Source organism: Schistocerca piceifrons, chromosome 2, assembly GCF_021461385.2.
Source record: "Schistocerca piceifrons isolate TAMUIC-IGC-003096 chromosome 2, iqSchPice1.1, whole genome shotgun sequence".
Classification (NCBI taxonomy): Eukaryota; Metazoa; Arthropoda; class Insecta; order Orthoptera; family Acrididae; genus Schistocerca; species Schistocerca piceifrons.
In genome coordinates, this window is record NC_060139.1 from 926,836,826 (window position 1) to 926,860,425 (window position 23,600).

A 23,600-nucleotide genomic window follows, 5' to 3' on the forward strand; every position below is an offset into this window, starting at 1 on the left:
CAGTGGTTCAGGTCGAAAAAAATCGATTTTCGCTTTTCACCATATTTCTATAGGTTAGGGTTTTATTTAAGTACTCTGAAAAGGAATTTGCTGAAAAAAATATTTTCGAGCATTTAAGGAGAATTTTCCTACCAAGTGTGTTTATGTGCCACGCCCACGTTTCCGTCACCCACTTTTCTGCATATATTTTAGATCTTCATATCCCCTACATTGCACGTTAGGGATTTTTTTTTAATCCCGAGTGTGTTGGCTATCCTTCGAATGCCACGGTCGGTATTCTTTTGTTTCTGCTGTTTGTCAACAATATGCTTTCAAACATGCGGTTAGTTCTGTTCAAGTGCGATTGCGAGTAGTTGTTATACTTACGTTTGCAGTGGTTGTTTACATGTATTTTATTGAAGATGACGAAACGTAAAGGCATTTTCAAGAAACGACGACTTAGAGGAAACAAGTTTAGAAAGCTTTTTGTACAAGAGGTTGTGTCGCCTGGCAATGATGTTTCTAATTGTAATTCTTCAACATGTGGATCATGAAAGAAGCTCTCACCATTTCAAGACAGTTACAACGAATTTACTGTAAGTGAGAAGGGGTGCAGTAACATCATTATAAATTTGAGAATATTATCAGATGTAATTTCTAAATTTGTACAATGTAGATAGTGTGGTGAGTCACAGAGTGTGAAACTTTGTGAGAGTGCCAGTGGGAGAAAAGGCCTAGCAATTGCTTTGGATGTAATTTCCACTAAATGCTCAGCTGTGATTTCATTTACGAGTTTTTCAAAACCAGATGCAAGTGGCCCTTATGAAATCAATACGAGATTAATTTATGCCTTACCATCGATTGTCAAGTGCATTGCTGCATGGAAAACATTTTTGTTCAATGATGAACTTGCATCAACCACCAAATAAATTTTATAAACTGACTACAATATTAGAGAAAGCTGTATGTGAGGTCAGTGAGAAAAGCATGAAACTGGCTGCTAGGGAAGCAGTGGAAGAAAATGATGGATGTTAGCATATTGCAGTTGCACTTGATGGAAGTTGGCAGAAAAGAGGACATACTTCTCTGAATGGAGTAATGACTGTCACGAGTGCAGACACCGGTAGAGTGTTAGATGTGGAGATAATGTCTAAATATAGCAAATGTTGTACAGTGAATGAACATAAGGTACACAACAGTGTGGATAATTTTAGAGGAACAAGTCGTGGTATGGAAGTTCGTGGAGTACAACAAATACTTCACTGCTCCATAGAAACAAGAGGCGTACGGTACACTAAATATTTGGGCGATGGTGACAGTAGGGCATACAACAATGTGGTGATCTCTAAGCTACATGGAGATTCCATTATTAGCAAAATAGAATGTGTAGGCCATGTTCAAAAACGTTTGGGAACAAGGCTAAGAAAACTAACTGTTGATGTGAGAGGAAAAAAATTAGAAGATGGAAAATTGTTGACCGGACAGGGTCAGTTAACTAAAACTGAAATAGAAAACTTGCAGGTATACTATGGGCAGGCAATTAGGAGAAATAAAGAAAATCTGGGGCCAGTGAAGAGAGATGTTTGGCCCATATTCTTCCATAAGTCTTCTACTGATGATAAGCAATGTCATGGATTGTGTCCATCAGGAGAAAATTCGTGGTGCAAATACAATAGGGCTCAGGCAACTGGAGAATCTTATTCTCACCAGCATGCTCTTCCTGCTGCTGTTATTACGACAATTCAACCTATTTTCAGAGACTTGGCTCACCTGACCTTCTAAGGAAATGTCTGCATGGGCAGACACAGAACCAAATGAATGTTTCAACAGCATAATTAGAAACTGCCTTCCTAAAACTGTATTTGTAGGCATGCATACACTGAAACTAGGAGTTCATGATGCTGTTATTACATTCAGTTGTGATAATATTGGAAAGTGTTGGGTACCGAAAAAGCTGGGAATTAATCCTGGTGAAAATATGATCACTGGGCTGCAACATTGCGATAAAATGATGATAGCCGATGCAGACAGGTCTGCATCTACTATGACCAAGAAAACAAGACAAACATCGAGGAAGGTGAAAAAGAAGCTGTAAGACCTGCTTGAGGCCAAAGAAGGGCCATCATATGCAGCAGTTCAGTTTTAATTAACTGTAACTAACAAATTTCAAAAGTTTTTTCTTTAAAGTCAGTTCCACGCAAACTAAAATTTTCAGTACATATGCCCCATTATATCAGAAACTATCATAGATAAATGAATGAAATTTTCAGAGACTCTGCACAACATAAAAATCCACCTCTAGTACTACATTCATTAATATTCCCCTATTAGGAAGAACACAAAAAATATTTCCTGCGAAAAAAACTTAATAATTTTTTTAAAAAAGTGTATCTTAAAAACTATAACATGGATAAAGTAGATTTTAGTACAGTTGACTCTATTAGCATCATGTAATACATAGTAAAAATATTAAGGTCCTGCATCAAAGAGTTTTATCAGAAATGGGTCAAATACTTGCCTAAATTAACATGGGTTGGATAGGCACGGTGTGGTCCCCTTAATAGTCGACGGCGACCATTGTCATTAACGGGTGGTATACGGGACTGTCTTTGTTGGAAACGCTATACTGACGGTACACTCTTCACTCGGTCGCACGTGAGATACCTGCTGCCAGCACAAAGTATGAGGTGGAATACCGCAGGGGAAGGACACCCAAACTGCAGTGCCACGATCAAATGCGTCAATATCGCTCGTCTTACTCATCACAGTCTGCTTTCACGGTGATGACCATTACATAATTTAACGACAGCACAGTCACGTGACAAACTAAGTATTCGATTTGTCGTGACAACAGATGCGCTCTTCCTCCAACATAGTAATTGTCTTAAGTTAAATTTTATATAGATGTCATTCATTATGCAACGAATAAGGTTCTTTAACAGTTCTTGATGTACTTGCTTCCTTACCTGTTCCACTTTCGAATGAAAGAGGAGAAAGTCTGCTGTTGGCAACCCCACGTATAGGCTCGACACTCCATAGTCTTCATGGCTGTTTCCTGAGGTACACAGGATGCATCGTAATTGAAACTGTAATACTGGTATGGGTAAAAGTGTACGACAGTACATGTTAAAATGTAACCATGAGTCTGAGATGACGACGATGTGTGGCTACAACATGACGCTCACTTCAGTACGAAATATTAGTTAGTTAGTACAAATATCTTTCAAATTTAACTTTCAGCGCGCTCGCGGGCTGTGAAGTGACCGCCTTTTTGCAATTTCGCGCCATACTTACTCCACAAAGGTAACGAGGCGGCGGGAGGGACATATATTCTCTAGTTGCACCATTTTGCGACAGATGCTGCTCAAAGTTCGTCCAAGTCGCACCTCTCTGCCTCTCAGGACAAGTTCAAATAGGTCCGAACACTTTCGACGGTCAAAAAAATGGGTCTGAGCACTATGGGACTTAACTTCTGAGGTCATCAGTCCCCTAGAACTTAGAACTACTTAAACCTAAGGACATTACACACATTCATGCCCGAGGCAGGATTCGAACCTGCGATCGTAGCGGTCGCGCGGTTCCAGACTGTAGCGCCTAGAACCGCTCGGCCACATCGGCCGGCTTCGACGGTCAGTTTACCGCCTTGCGAGCGCTCACGAGACTTTGTTCTACTCGTCTACTTCGGAATGTAAGTATTTCTTTTTGTAATTTCCCTATAATTCCTCAATTTTATAGACTCTTCCAATTCTCTAGTGAATGTGCATTACTTTCTTTAAATTTTGCCATTCACAAACTCTGTTTTTCTTTCTACTTTAGCACTTCGTCATTCTAAGAGATTTCTGTTGGCAAAAGTAACAATTATTTTTATTTTTTAAAGGGAACGACGAAACCTTACGTCTGATGACGTACATAGAATCTTCGCTGAATTGGAGAGAGAGGACGTACAGGGGAAAGGCCATGAGGAATCCCTAGAAGGTGACGTTTCCGATGACCCAGATTATGAACAAGAAGGGATTGAAGATGATATAGATCAAAGTGAGTCGGAAATTGATTTGGAAAACGGGGGAGAAAATGACATAGATCAACAGGAGCTACCAACACTTTAGATTTTATATAGGTAGGACATGGAAACTATTTGGGCTAGTTGTGCCAATATTACCAGCACAAAATCAAAAATTATAATCAAAACTCTACCAGGTCCTAGAGGACAAGCCAGACAATGTGAAACTCGACTGGAAAGCTTTCAGTGTATAATAACTCCCGAAATGGTAGAAGGGATCGTAAGGCACACGAATATTTATATTGAAAGGAAAAAATTGGCACGTCAAGCACTGACAGAAGGAAGCAGTGACTCTGAAGTACGCGGAAGGGATTAAGCCGACAACAACGGTTGAAATGCTAGCATTGTTTGGTGCTCTGTTTTTGATTGCGGTCAAAAGAGGAAACCGTGCAAATTTCTCTGAATATTTCAATAGCAATGGAACGGGTCTGACAATTTTGCGAGATAATTTCAGCCTAAATAGATTTAGGTTTTTGCTACGAGCTATGAGATTTGATGACCTAAACACGAGATAGGAACGTCAAGCAACGGACAAACTTCCTCCTATACGATAAATTTTGTCTTCTTTCATTGCTAACAGCCAAAAATCATTCAGTTTAGGGGAATTTGTCACTGTTGATGAGATGTTGGTTGCGTTTAGAGGACGATGTTCATTCATCCAGTACATGTCTCAAAAACCAGCCAAATACGGGTTAAAAATGTATGCATTGTGTGATGCACGCACTTTTTATACATATAATTTAGAAGTGTACTGCGGAAAATAAGTGTCAGGCCCTAACATACTCTCCAACAAACCATACGACTTGATCGCTAGAATGATTGAATGCGTAGAAGGAACAAATAGAGAAATGTAACAACTGGTAATCATTTTTCAAGTTACCTGTTGGCTGAATACCTCCTTAGCAAAGGCCTCACTTTTTTAGGTACAATGAGAAAAAATAAAAAAGAAATTTCCCCAGAATTTGTGACAGTAAATGGAAATGCGAAAGCTGTAGTAGTGGTCTCCACAATGCGCGATACCGACATCATTGATGAAGATACCAAAAAACCTGCACAAATCACAGATCAGAGACTATAATTCAACCAAAGTTGGAGTTGATACTGTAGACCTCATGTGTTCCAGAATTTCAACATCAAGAACACAAAGGTGGCCTGCATGTATATTTTTCCGCTTACTTGACTTGGCAGGAATAAATTCGTTACGCATTTTTCTATCCAACACAGGAAATATGAAAGAAAAAACGAGAAGACAATTCTTACATGCGTTATCTTTGGAACTGATGAGCGAAAACCTGAAAGATAGAGCTAAATTGTAGCATTTACCAAAAGATTTGTTAGTATTTTTGTAAAATTACAGAGAGACTGACGTAGTTTATCCAGCTGTATCAACCCCTACAAGGAGTGGAATATGTTATTTGTGTGGCTCAAAAAAAAAAAAAAAAAATACAAAAACAAAGCGAGAATGCTGTGGATGTGGAAGAAAGGTCTGTCTACGACATTCAACCACGACAGTTACGTGCAACAATTGTTGTCAGCCTCGAAACGAAAATGAAATGGATACAGACTGACCAGCATTTTTCATCTGACAGAAATGTTTGTGACGTTTTCAATCAAAAATTCTTTTTTCAAAGCAAAATTAGCTTCTCTTGTGACGCGTTAAGACAGTGATTAATTCTAGCCTTAAGTATTACATTATATAGTCCCAAACATTACAATTAAAAAAATGTTCTTATATTTCATTTGAGTATTTGACTTCCTTTTCGTATTCCATTGCATATTTTATTGTTAAATAAATAATTTTGATTACAAATGTGTTTGCAATATCGTGTGAGATATCCTATGTCGATATTTTATGGAAATATGACCTTTAAAAGCGGAAAACCTCAAGAGATTGATGAAACCTCACGGGCGGTCAGCCGAGTAGGTTAAATGTTTTGATTAAGTTGCTTTATAGCTGGGCTTAAATTTCAATCACGACTTAACAAGAAATACAATAGACCGCGTCATATACGAGTTAAAACTCGAGCTTTCGAAGATAATCTCCAGCTTTACGTCAATTTTCTTCTGTCGAAAAATCTCGTGATAATTGTCGAAATCCGAAGTTTTAAGTCAGAGCTGACGTAATCTGCACGCCGAAAATATTTTATACAAAGACGGCGCGGCGAAAATTTTCTGCTACACTGTGCAACACAATTAAAGGGTTACTTTTTGAAACTCCGTAATTGCCTCACATTGCGACGCAGAGGTTTGAAAATTAGTGGACACACCTGAAAAACAGGCCAGGGCTCACAAATGCTTGTGACGTGTCAGCTGTGTTAATGATGTCATATTGGCACAAAATTCTACCACGATTCTGCGCGACGCCACGATGGACGTGGAGAGGTTGTGACACGCCCTGTTACCGATATTTAAAATGGTTCAAATGGCTCTAAGTACTATGGGACTTAACATCTGAGGTCATCAGTCCCCTAGACTTAGAACTACTTAAACCTAACTAACCTAAGGACATCACACACATCCATACCCGAGGCGGGATTCGAACCTGCGATCGTAGCAGCAGCGCGGTTCCGGACTCAAGCGCCTAGAACCGCTCGGCCACAAAGGCCGGCACCGATATTTCAACCCTTCTTCTAATGTCTCCATGACTGAAGTCAGAACCCGACGCGCAGTGTTCAAATCACACGGTTTTCTTGTGGGTGGCCGAGGAAAACATTTAAGACACACTGCCGCTCAAAAATGACACGGAAAGGCTTTTGGGAGTGGCCCCACCCGTTTGCTTAGGGCGTTGATTCCAACAAAGTTCGTGGCCGAGAACGACAGTTCGCTGGGTGACACTGCTAACACCTTCCGGACGATTCAGCCCTAATTTCTCGACGCTAAGGGGCAGCAACAACAATGAACGTGATACCATCTCTTCGGAGTACAGTGAGACCATAATTTTTGGCCTGAGGTACACAGCTAGAAGCACTAGGAACCATTAAAAATCATTCTCGCAATTTGAACATGATCCTAAGCTGCAAAGGGTGTTATGATTTCCGAACCACCTGTTTTGCACCCTCCTGTGGAGTGATCACTGAGAGTTGGGACATTGACACATGCGTAAATAAAACTGCAAAATGTTCCTCTAAGCCCACATGGTTCGGTAAAACCCTCTCTTCAAACGGCTCTGAGCACTATGGGACTCAACTTCTGAGGTCATCAGTCCCCTAGAACTTAGAACTACTTAAACCTAACTAACCCAAGGACACCACACACATCCATGCCCGAGGCAGGATTCGAACCTGCGACCGCAGCGGTCACGCGGTTCCAGACTGAAGCGCCTAGACCCGCTCGGCCACCCCGGCCGGCTAACACCCTCTGTGTCACCTGCCCAAGTTTTATAGCACTTTAAAAATGTACCTGCATACAGATAACCTGTGACTGACTGCGAGGCACTTGCAAACCGGCAACCCTTTGCTTGGAAACCAATAGGTCTATCGCAAAATGAATGATACCAGTATTTCTCTTGTTTCATTCTGCGTTAGACTTTGTGGAGCAAACTGGTTTTAAAGTTCAGTATACATATTTTCTTCTGGATTGTAGTAAGGACTCTCCGGTTTTCGACGTTTTCATTACGAGCTGCTAAAGTAAAAATCTGTTGGCCCGCTTAGCTGAGTGGTATGTTCGGTCAGAGGGTTAGCTGCCCTCTGTAATAAAAAAACTGAGTTACTGGATCAACGTCGAACAGAAACGGGTGTCTTGTGACGTCCGCCCCGAGCAGATGCAACGAACTAATACGAACAAAAATGAGATTTTATAAAAAAAAGTGGTAAGGTGCTTGCCTCCCATGCAGCCGGACAGGGCTCGATTCCAGGCAGGGTTGGAGATTTTCTCCGTTCGTCGACTGGGTGTTGTTTTGTCCTGATCTTCATTTCATCCTCACCATCGGCACGCAAGTCGCCCAATCTGATGCCAACTGAAATAAGACATGCGATTGGGGCCTCCCTGCCAACAATGCCATAAGCTCATTTCATTTTTTTCTCAGTGAATAAACTTATAGGTTGAAATTTATTCACCCGATGTTAATGAGATTTTAATAGGTTATAAGTAGGTAGATTAGTAGTGGTAATCTCAAGGTACAGAATTCTCCATCACCCACAGAAACGTTCGTGTGATTTTTCTAAAGTAACAGTTTCTCGGCACAGGGGAAACACATAACAGAAAGTTTGGGTTTGTTTCGAAGGCCTCTTTTGTGCTTGCAAGAATCTACAACTACTGTGATCCGGTAGTGTGATAAGGATTTTGTGAAGAGTGATACCTGAGACTGGTTCTGTGCACGTTTACCTCGCGATTAATTGCGGACACGGCTCTGATAATAATGCGCCGTTGCAGCGAACCCCCGGGGTGCTGGAAAACAGTTAGCCTGTAGGTTCTGCCACTGCACCCAGTGTTACTGGCACGGTCCAGCAGGCACACAACCAGTCCTAAATATCAATCTTAATAAAATCCGTATCACACGGTATGGTCACAGTAATTGTAGTTTCTTACAACAAAAAGAGACCTTCAAAACCCACGCTTTCTGTTGTTTGTTCATCATGCCTGGGAAAAAATTTCTTTAATAAAGTCATAAGGTTTTTTGGATAATCCGAAGCCATATTGACTGTTTCAAAAATATGAAAAAGTTGCCTGTCATGAAATTGGATGGCAACGAAATTATGTATTTAGCGACATGTTTCGAGGACTGTTGCTCATGGTCAGGGTGTATTAGCATTACGAAAACATTTATCACATGTTTATACAGATATTTAAGATTTCTTAGATGATACCTCTGATCATCCTGTGGAGAGAGGGAAGTATAACATAGTAAGAGGCGATGTCACTTTGTGTATTGGTCTTCTGTCCACATGAAAGTTTTATAGAACGATCATGCATTCCAGAAGGCCCATAAGCAGTCTCTCGAGCAGCAGCTTAGCCTGCCTGCAGGCACCTGGGACTCTCGTCACAGTTTACCATCGTACAAGTACATTTTAAAGTGCTCAAAAGACGCGAGCAAGGTGTTGGCAAACAGGGTGGTCTTAGAGGGGCTCCCTTGTCGTTTTAATCACGGGTGTCTCAATGTAGCGCGCCTCTGTCACAGGAACGCGTGAAACATGAGGGCTGAAAAAAGCAAAGCGACCTTCGCTGCTTTGGATCACGTTCACATTTCGTCGAATGGCTTTGAATGGTCCCTAGTGATTCCACCCTGTATACCAGAGCAAAATTTCGGGTCACACTACACTTCAAAGAGATGCGGTCACTGTCAATGGTGTTGCTGGTCCACGATGTCCTTAGAGAATAGTCTTGGTGGGGGGGAGGGAGGGGGGGCGGGGAAGTGTCAGCAGTATCAAAGAAGGCTGTCAATAAAGTCGTTCTGTTGTTCGTTACACTGTAAACTGTCCTTGTCGACTTAGAAATGTGTGTGAAACAACGCTCCAAGGAAAAAAGTGGTTCCACTGACACCCTTCGTCCCACACCCTGAGGTCTTTTCGTGTTGGTTATGAGCGACGGTCGCAGGTTCGAGTCCCGCCTCGGGCATGCATGTATGTGTTGTCCTTTGGTTAATTAGGTTTAAGTAGTTCTAAGTTCTAGGGGACTGATGACCTCAGATGTTAAGTCCCATAGTGCTTAGAGCCATTTGAAACATTTTTTGAGCGGCGGTGTGTCTGAATTTTTTTACTTGGCCACCCATGAAAAATCGAATGATTTCAATACTGTGTGTGGCTTTTCACCTCTATCGTAGAAGCTCAAAAGACCGGATGAAACGTGACTGAGAGTGTTCACGACGACTTCTCATCTTTCGACATGACCACAGTGGCGTTGGACAGAATCGTGGTGAAATTTGGTGCCGATGTGATGTCATCACCCTCAAAGGAACTTGTGAGCTCTGGCCGTTTTCTCGCCGTGTGGACACCTTGTTGTTTGAAGCTTCACCGACCCAGAGGGTGACGTCACAGGGAGCCGCTTTTGCACCACTACATGACATAGGTAGGCGCCTTTGTGCCTTTTCAAGGTTCTACCTCGCAATGGGAGACACTTACTGGATTTATAAAAGTTGAGCCTTTAATAGTGTTGCACAGTGTATACAGGGTGGTCCATTGATCGTGACCGGGCCAAATATCTCACGTAAAAAGCGTCAAACGAAAAAACTACAAAGAACGAAACTCGTCTAGCTTGAAGGGGTAAGTAAACCAGATGGCGCTATGGTTGGCCCGCTAGATGGCGCTGCCATAGGTCAAACGGATATTAACTGCATTTTTAAAATAGGAACTCCCATTTTTATCACATATTCGTGCAGTACGTAAAGAAATACGAATGTTTTAGTTGGACCACTTTCTCGCTTTGTGATAGATGGCACTGAATAGTCACAAACATACGGCTCACAATTTTAGACGAACAGTTGGTAACAGGTAGATTTTTTAAAATTAAAATACAGAACGTAGGTACGTTTGAACATTTTATTTCGGTTGTTCCAATGTGATACATGTACCTGAGAACGCAAGCTGTTACAGCGTGATTACCTGTAAATACCACATTAATGCAATAAATACTCAAAGTGATGTCGGTCAACCTCAATGCATTTGGCAATACGTGTAACGACATTCCTCTCAACAGCGAGTAGTTCGCCTTCCGTAATGTTCGCACATCCATTGACAATGCGCTGACGCATGTTGTCAGGCATTGTCGGTGGATCACGATAGCAAATATCCTTCAACATTCCCCACAGAAAGAAATCCGGAGACGTCAGATCCGGTGAACGTGGGGGGCCATGGTGAGGTGCTTCGACGACCATTCCACCTGTCATGGAATATGCTATTCAGTGCCGCTTCAACCGCACGCGAGTTATGTGCCGGACATCCTTCATGTTGGAAGTACATCGCCATTCTGTCATGGAGTGAAACATCTTGTAGTAGGAAATCAGCATACATTGCACCATTTAGATTACCATCGATAAAATGGGGGCCAATTATCCTTCCTCCCATAATGCCACACCATACATTAACTCGCCAAGGTCGCTGATGTTCCACTTGTCGCAGACATCGTGGATTTTCCGTTGCCCAATAGTGCGTATTATGCCGGTTTACGTTACCGCTGTTGGTGAATGACGCTTCGTCGCTAAATAGACTGCGTGCAAAAAATCTGTCATCGTCCCGTAATTTCTCTTGTGCCCAGTGGCAGAACTGTACACGACGTTCAAAGTCGTCGCCATGCACATCCTGGTGCATAGAAATATCGTACGGGTGCAGTCGATGTTGATGTAGCATTCTCAACACCGACGTTTTTGAGATTCCCGATTCTCGCGCAGTTTGTCTGCTACTAATGTGCGGAGCGGATTAGCCGCGACAACAGCTAGAACAGCTGCTTGGGCATTATCATTTGTTGCAGGTCGTGGCTGACGTTTCACATGTGGCTGAACAATTCCTCTTTCCTTAAATACCGTAACTATCCGGCTAACGGTCCTGACGCTTGGATGATGTCGTCCAGGATACCGAGCAGCATACATAGCACACGCCCTTTGGGCATTTTGATCACAATAGCCATACGTCAACACGATATCGACCTTTTCATAAATTGGTAAATGGTCCATTTTAACACGGGTAATGTATCACGAAGCAAATACCGTCCGCACTGGCGGAATGTTACGTCATACCACATACTTACACGTTTGTGACTATTACAGCGCCATATATCACAAAGCGAAAAAAGTGGTCCAACTAAAACATTCATATTTCTTTAGGTACTGCACGAATATGTAATAAAAATGGGGGTTCCTATTTAAAAAAGCGCAGTTGATATCTGTTTGACCTATGGCAGCGCCATCTAGCGGGCCAACCATAGTGCCATCTGGTTTCCCCCTTCAAGTTAGACGAGTTTCTTTCTTTGTAGTTTTTTCGTTTGATGCTTATTTCGTGAGATATTGGGCCCGGTCACTATCAATGGACCACCCTGTACGTCGCAACCGTTATCTATGGGTGAAATTTAAGCCCAATTACATTCGTACCTAATCGGAAACTTACATTTCAAACGCGTATCATACTGAAGTGATTGGCGGCACTTAACCACTCATTCGCAGCTATCTCACAACCTGTTTACATATATTATCTTGTACTTTCACCTCTGCCACTTGTCGTTATTAATTATGATAAATCCTCTATTGAACACTAAGCAGTATCATGGTTGACTTTTGTAGAAAATTATGCACTTGAGATATTATTCGTAAACCACAGTGTAATAGGTAACTTTTCTTTTATGGTGGTCTGCCATTGCAGCTCGAGGAACAACTCCCCAACGCTTCGCGTTTACTAAACAAACGTGTGGCGACTGACGGAACGCGCTGTTCGTATTTGTGGTTCTGACCGGCTGTGGAAGATAAAATCCGAATACGCTTGTGCAACTTAAAGTTGTATCATTGTCATAATTTTTTAAACCTGAAAAACTTTACGAAGTACTAGCTTACAAAGCGTTAAACCACAAGCGGCTGTCTACTTCTGCAACCTGAAATCGATTGTTTTGTCATTATAACGAGACACTAAAACGCTATGTCAAATACAAGCTTACACGGAATCGAATATAAGCATTGAACCACAAGCGACTGTCTACTTCTGAAACTCTAAATCGGATTTTTTGTCCTTATAATGCGACACTAATACGCTACTTCAAATACAAGCTTACACGGAATCGAATATGAGCACATGTACGCAACACAACCGAACCTCTGCCAATATACTGTATTTTTATACACTATGAAAGGAACTGCGAAACAGAAAGCTGCTTCCATGGATATCACAGGTTTCACTTATGTACACGAAATGCAGAACAGGATTTTGTCTTTCCAAGACTACAGTTTTTAATAAAGGTGTTCACTGTCGAATACAACAATCGAGGTCAATTTACACGCTGCTAAGGAATAACAACACTTACCAATATATGCATCAAGGCCTTCCACGTAATTGTACCGAATAACTAGTACTCATTACTTTCCAAATTAAAGCTGTAGTTTCTTTTTCTGATTTCACATTTGTGTATAGTTAACGTAGTTTCACGTTCTGTGACATGTTTTGTGACAATTTCAGGTACTTGAATAAATCTGGCGCGTTTCTTGTAAATGCTAAATAAGCCCGTTTTTCCCCTCCGATTGGAAAGTTAATTGGGACCCACTTCAGTAATTCTAATTTTTTACTGTATACCTAATTAAGCAATAAATTAGTCTTTTTCGCCAATACATTTGCCCGTTGCAAAGGCAATCAGCCGTCTTAAATTTTGAAAATTAAATAATGCAACTTCTTTCGCTACCGGAAATCACCCATTGAAATTTTCTTCCTCCTGTGAAGATTGCGCACACTGCAGAACCTGGAGCAGTAAATACTAATGAGACTGACAACCGTAACTTAGCTATCTCATTTTCTGGGTATGTCTTTAATTTAACAACTTGTAGAAAGATTCTTTGAAGTATTAGAACATTTTATTTCTCCACGGCATTCAGTTAAAAAATGAAACGTGCTTCCCTTTTCTTTGCCATTCGATCAGACACTGTGCCAGGGACATCGTGTGTCGAGTTGTGATTGTCGCCCAACGACGAGTTACGAGGGTTGAATAAAAGTTAGTGACGGCACTGTTACAAGTCATACCAGACCTTATTGACTGACGTTCACCGTACTACATGCCTTCGACACAACCGCCCTGAATCTCGATCGCCTTCCCCCATACACATGGAAGGCGTCGTACTCGGTCAGCGCGCCCGACTCTGTTGATGTCTCGCAAGGATCGCGCTATAGCACGGATGTTGTCATTCTTGTGTGGTAGCGCATGCCACGAAGAGTTCCCTTCATTTTGGCGAATAGGTCGTAACAGCACGGACTCATATCGCGTCAACACGGTGGAGCTTCCAGTGTCTGTAACCACCAAATATGCATTAGCTCGCCGGCCGGAGTGGCCGAGCGGTTCTAGGCGCTTCAGTCTGGCTTTGAGCACTATGGGACTTAACATCTGTGGTCATCAGTCCCCTAGACTTAGAACTACTTAAACCTAAGGACATCACACACATCCATGCCCGAGGCAGGATTCGAACCTGCGACCGTAGTGGTCGCGCGGTTCCGGACTGACGCGCCTAGAACCGCTCGGCCAGCGCGGCCAGCCTTCAGTCTGGACCCGCACGACCGTTACGGTCGCAATTTCTAATCCTGCCTCGGTCGTGGATGTGTATGATGTCCTTAGCTTAGTTAGGTTTAACTAGTTCTAAGTTCTAGGAGACTTATGACCTCAGATGTTAAGTCCCATATTGCTCAGAGCCATTTGAACCGTTTTGCATTAGCTCCCGCACAGGTATCGTCATGAAGGATGATATGATACAATCCATCGGCGATGCACGTACAGCAGCGAGGCAAGGAGCTCAATTGTCATGTTGACCATGGCGGAACGTCCAAAACGGGGCCGATCTTGAATGACATTCCTCCCGTCCCGAAACACTTTCAACCATTTCGCCACCGCACGATATGGCAACGCTGGCGCACCACGCCTCACGCAGCCCCTGAAACTCTGTTGTGAGCTCCGACCACGTAGCACTTTAATCTCGATCCATGCTCGCTCTTCGTCTTTCCTGAACATTGTATTAGTCAGCCTGAACTAGCCTCACGCACTTTCTGACAGTGCACACTATAAATGACTCAAAAGCAGCCGTTGCCGCTCACAGCACTGCTTCAGTTGACCTGCTACCGGCTACAGACAGCACGCGTACCATTGGATATAACATCCTTCATGTTAGAGCAGTGTTGTCAATGCTTTTTCCCAACCCTAGCATTATCTATGACGCCCAGGTATGTGATAATGGCTGATCTCACTGTTCAAACCAGATGCTCCTACATGACAAACTGATGAAATCAGGGATATCATAAAGGTACTATGAATTAATTTCTGCAATTCCTTGCCGTGGTCCTGCCAACGGGATTAAGATTCCCTTAAAAAAAAGTCTCCTGTCCAATTCTGTCATTTTTAATAATATTGTTGGCTTTCAGGCGATTCCCTCCGGTCACATACACAGCTAATGGATCTGGAGGAATTGTATTAAGGTGATCACATTAATATGTGTAAGGGACAGTCAAATGAAAATGAGACATATGGGAAAAAATGGGCAAATGCCAGTAGCACTCCCGTACTAAGGGCTCCGTACGAACTTAACTATGTACATAGACAGTCCATCCACTCTGGGACAAGAGAATGTCATGTTACCGACAGCGATACTGGGAGGATGTTGGTTCAAAAATGTTCAAATGTGTGCGAAATCTTGTGGGACTTAACTGCTAAGATCATCAGCCCCTAAGCTTACACACTACTTAACCTGAACTATCCTAAGGACAAAGACACACACCCATGCTCGAGGGAGGACTTGAGCCACCGCCGGGACCAGCCGCACAGTCCATGACTGCAGAGCCTGAGACCGCTCGGCTAATCCCGCGCGGCCGGAGGATCTTGGTACCAGTGTTTCGAAGATTTTCAAGAGCGTTTTAATTTCAGTTATACGAATCTGACAGTCATCAGGAAGCGGGCGACCATTATCATAATAACCAGTTCTTCCCCATTTGGCCATTTGGACTGGCTGGGTCGCAATGTTAAAAGTCAAACATGATGCAATGATGCTCATACGACGCGTTTCAGAGTTTATCCATCGTCAGATATCCTGAAAGTGATTACTGCACACAGATACGGTACTTCACATACAGCTTGAAACATCATACCTACATTCACTAATCGCTCGTGGATATCTGAGGTTGCATAAATTCCGAAACGTGTCATAGGAACAATAGTCATCCATTACCGGATATTTTACATTTACCATAGCGACCCAGTCAGACTCAATGCAGAACTACTGTTTGTTTGAATTTGGATAGCAAACGACATTATTTCTAATGTCGTTTTTCGTGTGATATAATTACAGATTATCAATTTTCGGATTTTTGCATTTACTATACTGTTAAACCTTACTTATTGCTACATTTCATCACTGTAGATCAACTGGAAGCACCCTATAGTTTTGACAAGTGAGTTTGTGAACATCAAAATATGTGACATAAATGGCCTTATCTTTTGATGGCATTGACATAGAAGCTTCCTCATTTACACTGCCATGGAACTATATTCCTAAGTATGTGACAGGAATTTCAACTTAATACGTCTACTCGTTCCTGAGAAAAAGTGCTCTTAACAGTCGGACAGACAGACACACAAATAGACAACAATAGCGATCCGTTTTTATCGACTGAGGAACGGAACCCAAAAAAGGAAGTTGATTGGTTGGTTGAATGCTTAATTTGGGAGCAGGGGGCCGAACAGTGAGGTCATAGGGAAGGAAGTTCAAATGGTTCAAATGGCTCTGAGCACTATGGGACTTAACTTCTGAGGTCATCAGTCCCCTAGAACTTAGAACTACTTAAACCTAACTAACCTAAAGACATCACACACATCCATGCTCGAGGCAGGATTCGAACCTGCGACCGTAGACTGAAGCGCCTAGAACCGCTCGGCCACTCCGGCCGGGGAAGGAAGTCGGCCGTGTCCTTTCAAAGGATCCATGCCGTCATTTGTCTGAAGTGATTTGGGGAAATCCCGGAAAACCTCAATCAGCATGGCCGGACGCGGGTTTGAACCGTCGTCCTCCAGAATGCGAGTCCTGTGTGCTAACCACTGCGCTACTTCGCTCTCTAAGAAGTAAGTAAACTGTTCATTGTTTCAAAAGTTATCACCATAAGTCTTGGTACATTTGTGCCAGTATGAGACAAGCCGTCCAAAGCCTTGCACGGATAAATGTTCGCGAATGACTACCGAACCATGATTGTACCCAGGCGTGCACTTCTTGGTCCGAAGCAAATCGACGACAACTAAACGGCCAGGGATGTTGACGGTCGACATCACTCTTTTGTAGGATAGTGTCCACCCGCATACTGACAACGTTGTTTCGATTGAACAGCAGTTGTTTCTCCGGGAAGCACTTAGACATCCTCCCTACAGGGACAATCGCTGCTAGTGCGATTTCCACGTATTTTGGATCCCTGAAGAAAGACATTCCTTGGCCGTCAGTTTTGCTTCAGACAGAGAGATGCACGCCTGGGTACAGTCATGGTTCAGTAGGCAACCGCAGACACAGTTTCAAGAAGGCACTAGTCGTCTTTCACGTTTGGATAAATGTATTAACAGTTACGCCGATTACTTTCAAAATAATATGTAGTTTGTTTACTGTTTTCATTCGACTGCCTCACACTCATATGAAAATGTTTTTTAATGATAATTCAAAGAGAGTGAGTTTGGTAACTATTGTTTCAGACTGCTAATCTCTTTTAGTAGCTCTGCTGATAAATCCTTCCGGTACATGCAGCTAAAGTAAAAGTTGTTTCGATCTTCACCTTCAGCGCAAATATGAGATAGTGTTACACTGATGGGTCGTTTGGATCGACTGTGACTAAACATTATTAGGGATATAACCAAGAATTCACTTCTGTGGCAATATTGTTGGCATTATAACGACATCTTTCCCTTGTCTGCGACACTCCTCGCTAGCTGTCATTACCCACTCTTTCTATACGTTTAGAGCCCTCGTTTCCTTACATACACTGATGAGCCAAAACATTGTGACCAACTGCTTAATAACATGTTTGTCCGTGTTTGGAACGAAATACATCAGTGATTCTGCACATCATCGATCCGACACTTTGTTCATAGATTTTGTGAAGGTATGTCGCACTAGATGTCTACGCACAGGTCACGTATGTCGCGTGAATAACTGGCCGCTGATTTGTGTACGAGGAGATGGCGCCCAACAGAGACCCAGACGGGTTCCATAGGATTTACATCAGGCGACTTTGGTCACAGAGACATTAACGTGAGTTCGCTATAATTCTTCTCAGACCACTGTAGCACGGTTCTGCATCCGAGACACCGACAATTATACTGCTGAAAGATGACATCCCTGTCGGAGAAGACATCAAGCATGAAAGGATGAATGTGGTTCGCAAGTTGTCAGTGTGTCTTCGATTACTACCACAGGCCCCATGCAAAGCGCAGGAGAACGTCTCGCATAGCAAAATGCTGGTTCATATGGCTCTGAGCACTATGGGACTTAACATCTGAGGTCATCAGTCCCCTAGAACTTACAAGGGAACCTCCCCATCGCACCCCCCTCAGATTTAGTTATAAGTTGGCATAGTGGATAGGCCTTGAAAAACTGAACACAGATCACTCGAGAAAACAGGAAGAAGTTGTGTGGAACTATGAAAAAAATAAGCAAAATATACAAACTGAGTAGTCCATGCGCAGATAGGCAACATCAAGGAGACTCTGAGCTGAGGAGCGCCGTGGTCCTGTGGTTAGCGTGAGCAGCTACGGAACGAGAGGTCCTTGGTTCAAGACTTCCCTCGAGTGAAAAGTTTAATTTTTTATTTTCAGACAATTATCAAAGTTCAGGCATTCACACATAATCAACTTTGCTCTCCAAAATTCCAGGACATGTTCAGATTTGCTCGGACATAAGCAGGATTTGACGGTCTACACACGGAAAAATTTGAAAACGTTAAAAACATATGTTTTGACAGAGCACAGGGAAAACCGTGCGACTGTGAAACTGTTGCATTCATTTGTTGCAGTTTATGTGACAAACTCTTATGTTTTCATCACTTTTTTGGGAGAGGTTATCACATCCACAAGAAAACCTAAATCCGGCAAGGTAGAAGAATCTTTTTACCCATTCGCCAAGTGTACAAGTTAGGTAGGTCGACAACATATTCCTGTCATGTGACGCACATGCCGTCACCAGTGTCGTATGGAATATATCGGACGCATTTTCCTGTGGAGGAAACAGTTTACCTATGACCTTGCGATCAAATGTTTTCGGTTCCCATTGGAGACGCACGTCCTTTCGTCTACTAATCGCACGGTTTTGCGGTACGGTCGCAAAACACAGACACTAAACTTATTACATTGAACAGAGACGTCAATGAACGAACGGACAGATCATAACTGCGAAAATAAACTTTTCACTCGAGGGAAGACTTGAACCAAGGCCCTCTCGTTCCGCAGCTGCTCACACTAACCACGGGACCACGGCGCTCCTGAGCTTACATTGTCCTTGATGTTGCCTATCATGCTCATGGACTATTAAGTTTGTATATTTTGCTTTTTTTTCATAGTTCGACACAACTTCTTCCTGTTTTCTCGATTGATCTGTGTTCAGTTTTTCAAGGCCTAGCCACTGTGCCAACTTATAACTAAATCTGAGGGGGGTGCGATGGGGAGGTTCCCTTGTTAGAACTACTTAAACCTAACTAACCTAAGGACATCACACACATCCATGCCAGAGGCAGGATTCGAACCTGAGACCGCAGCGTACGTACGGTTCCACACTGAAGCGCCTAGAGCCGCTCGGCCACATCGGCCGGCGCAAAATACTGCTCCCACCAGCCTGCGTCCGTGGCACGCTGCAAGTTTTGAGCCGCCGTTCACCACGATGATGGCGCTTGTGCAGAGGGGTCAAAAAGTGGCCTTTTTTCAAATATCTATAATTTCGCAAAAAAAGCTTTCTTTTACAAATCCATACGATGGATTGAAATTACATCTGTAAGGATCAGAGTGATAGTTAATTTCATGATTCAGATAACTACAAACGGAGTAATAGCGACAGCCATTGATTTACCTCCTTCCAGAACTGCCTTGATACAATTCCAGCTACACAGTGAAGATATTATTATTTTTCAAAAAAAAGTACCAATAAAAACTTCAATGTATGCTTTCTCTATTGCGGTAAACCCCATTTGTCTGCCATATTCCGGTATGGAGATAAAAATCCTGAATTTGGATAATATTTTCGTTCGTCACCCAGTGTTTCCCCCTTAGTACTAGGATGTATAACAGCATTTATCAATAAACTGTTTTAAAAACTGTTTATACTAGTTTACGATCAGTGTAGTCCTTGCGAATAGAATTTGATTTCTTTAGCAAAAACGTTAATCGGTGCGAATGAAATAAATTATTTTTCTATATTAATTTCATAATTCTGAAAGTCTTTCAGACCCCTTAGCGTACAACACACATCTCAGTCATTTCGTTTACGTTTATTCTGAATGTCACATAATGAAAGCAAGTTTATTGGCAGCAATTAACAATTCGGTACACCTACGTTCATTGTTGAAAACATAGAACTACTGCATGAACTACAGTTAGGCTGACCAGAAGAAACCGGGACACTTGGCTTTATATCTCATTTCGTTGTTACATTTAACGCTTCTCTTTCTTGTCAGTTATCGCGATATTTTGAAATAGTTAATAGGCCTAGGACGATGCAGCAGTTGAAAAACTCATAGCAAGAATGTATCTTCATTCTGTGAATTGAAAAGAAAAATGTAGGAACTCTACGCACAAAGTTATTTTCCTCATAAATAAAAAATACTGCTATATACATTTTCATTGTAATATTTTGGATATAATTTCTGCAGTGTTTAGTCTCTTACTGGGTACTTAGATACAACTTTTTAATCCTAAAAACTGTATAATATTATTAATCAGTAATCAAATACAAATTACAAATTTCATTGTAAAGTTCAAGATTTCGTTTGATTGCAGTCAGTTAGGACATGCGTGCGTATATGCCAATCAAAATATTCAATAAACACTGCTAACATACGTCGCATAGCTCAAATTTTCCACAAAATTCAGTTTCATAATGCTGCAGTCGAGTTAGGAGAAACGGTATAACTCCATTGTACCTACCATGGTGTTGGTTTTACCTGTCTCGAAGGAAATAAAATGGAAGGTCGGCAAGTTACAGACGGGGGTATATAATATCTGCTTTTCTTTTCATTATATATCTTTCTCTTTCTTTAGATGTAAAACTAGGCCGGCCGTGGTGGCCGAGCAGTTCTAGGCGCTAGTCTGGAACCGCTGCGACCGCAACGGTCGCAGGTTCGAATCATGCCTCGGGCATGGATGTGTGTGACGTCCTTAGGTTAGTTAGGTTTAAGTGGTTCTACGTTCTAGGTGACTCATAACCTCAGTAGTTAAGTCCCATAGTGCTCAGAGCCATTTGAACAATTCATTTTGTAAAACTAGCTAAACCAAATGCGGTGGGATTATATATTGTGAAAATCTATATTTGTATGACGTTCTACTTCCAGGAAACTTGTTTTCCACAAGTAATTAAATGGGAAATATTATTGCACATATTTCGTTCCTCGATTAAAAACGGGGACAATTATGTGTCCCGAAAACCAGGATGTCTGGTTAACCTTACTACAGCTGAGTATTCTTTTGGAAGGTAAGTATATTTCTTTGTCCCAAAATTGTTTCATGTGAGCATGAGTTCAGTTTCATGAACAGAACAATTATGCGAGATACTTTTATCGTTTACTTACAGTGGATTCCATATTATCTGTTACAACTGAAAGAGCATCATTTGATATCAGCAGAAGTGATCGGTATTTGGAATCAACAAGTGCAGAAGATGAAGGATCAGGGTCTTTCTGATCAGGAGGTGACAGTGATTCAGACACAAACGATCCCCGTGGTAATGATGCCGCGTCTTCTGTTGATTCCTAGTGCAGAGAGCCTATAGAAGTGCTGATTTCTTTATTGGTCGTGATGGAGCTCTACGGGGTAAAACACCTCCACAATGCAGCAGAATGCGAGTAAACAATATCATGAAAGTTACACCTGAACCAGTAATATGTAGCGTAACTCTCACTCTAAGAACGCATGGGACTACTTTATCTCGCAAAGAATGCTAGAGGATCGACACTTTACTAATTTGGAAAATAGGCGCTCTGATAACATCAGGAAAAAAAGGCATAATATTACAATTCAGAAAATAACGCATTTCTTACCCCTGATTAGACAAAACACTCCCGTGTCGTTTCTACTTCATTAAAGACACTGACATATACCTTTAGAGCACCCTCAACAAATATTACAATGGACAGATTTTGCAAAAGTGTTACGTTATATGAAGAATGGATTTAGCATCCACAAATTCTCTGAATCTGATAGGAGGAGAATTTTTCTCAAGAAATTAAGACAAGAAATACTACGTTCTCTTATGGAGAAGAGAGTCAGTAACTCATGAGTTCAAAGCCATGACACATTGTATGTGTAGTTACTCGCCAACAGCCAAAGATTGGGCGAACTGGAAGCTCACCAAAAATAAAATGTTTCGTGTTTCTAATATGTTAGACGGAAAAGTGATCAAACATGCAGAATGTGCACAACAATACTTGTAAAATATTGTTTAATTATTTGTAAAGTGAATATTGTTCATGAAAATAACTTCTATTGTAAATTTAAAAGTTTGTTGTTTAATCTCACAAACATTGTACCATAATTTATATATACAGTACTGGACATTAAAATTGCTCCACCACGAAGATGACGTGCTATAGATGCGAAATTAAACCGACAGGAAGAAGATGCTGAGATATGCAAATGATTAGCTTTTCAGAGCATTCACACAAGGTTGGCGCCAGTGGCGACACTTACAACGTGCTGACATGAGGAAAGTTTCCAACCGATTTCTCATACACAAACAGCAGTTGACCGGCGTTGCCCGGTGAAACGTTGTTGTGATGCCTCGTGTAAGGAGGAGAAATGCGTACCATCACGTTTCCGACTTTGATAAAGGTAGGATTGTAGCCTATCGCGATGGCGGTTTATCGTATCGCGACATTGCTGCTCGCGTTGGTCGAGATCCAATGACTGTTAGCAGAATATGGAATCGGTGGGTTCAGAAGGGTAATGCGGAACGCCGTGCTGGATCCCAACGGCCTCGTATCACTAGCAGTCGAAATGACAGGCATCTTATCGGCATGGCTGTAACCGATCGTGCAGCCACGTCTCGATCCCTGAGTCAACAGATGGGGACGTTTGCAAGACAACAAACAGTTCGACGACGTTTGCAGCAGCATGGACTATTAGCTCAGAGACCATGGCTGCGGTTACCCTTGACGCTGCATCAGAGACCGGAGCGCCTGCGATGGTGTACTCAACGAGGAACCTGGGTGCACGAATGGCAAAACGTCATTTTTTCGGATGAATCCAGGTTCTGTTTACAGCATCATGATGGTCGCATCCGTGTTTGGCGACATCGCGGTGAACGCACAATGGAAGCGTGTATTCGTCATCGCCATACTGGCGTATGACCCGGCGTGGTGGTATGGAGTGCCTTTGATTACACGTCTCGGTCACCTGTTATTCGCATTGACGGCATTTTGAACAGTGGACGTTACATTTCAGATGTGTTACGACCCGTGTCTCTACCCTACATTCGATCCCTGCGGAACCCTACATTTCAGCAGGATAATGCACGACCGCATATTGCAGGTCCTGTACGGGCCTTTCTGGATACAGAAAATGTTCGACTGCTGCCCTGGCCAGCACATTCTACAGATCTCTCACCAATTGGAAACGTCTGGTCAATGGCGGTCGAGCAACTGGCTCGTCACAATACGCCAGTAACTACTCTTTATGAATTGTGGTATCGTGTTGAAGCTACATGGGCAGCTGTACCTGTACACGCCAT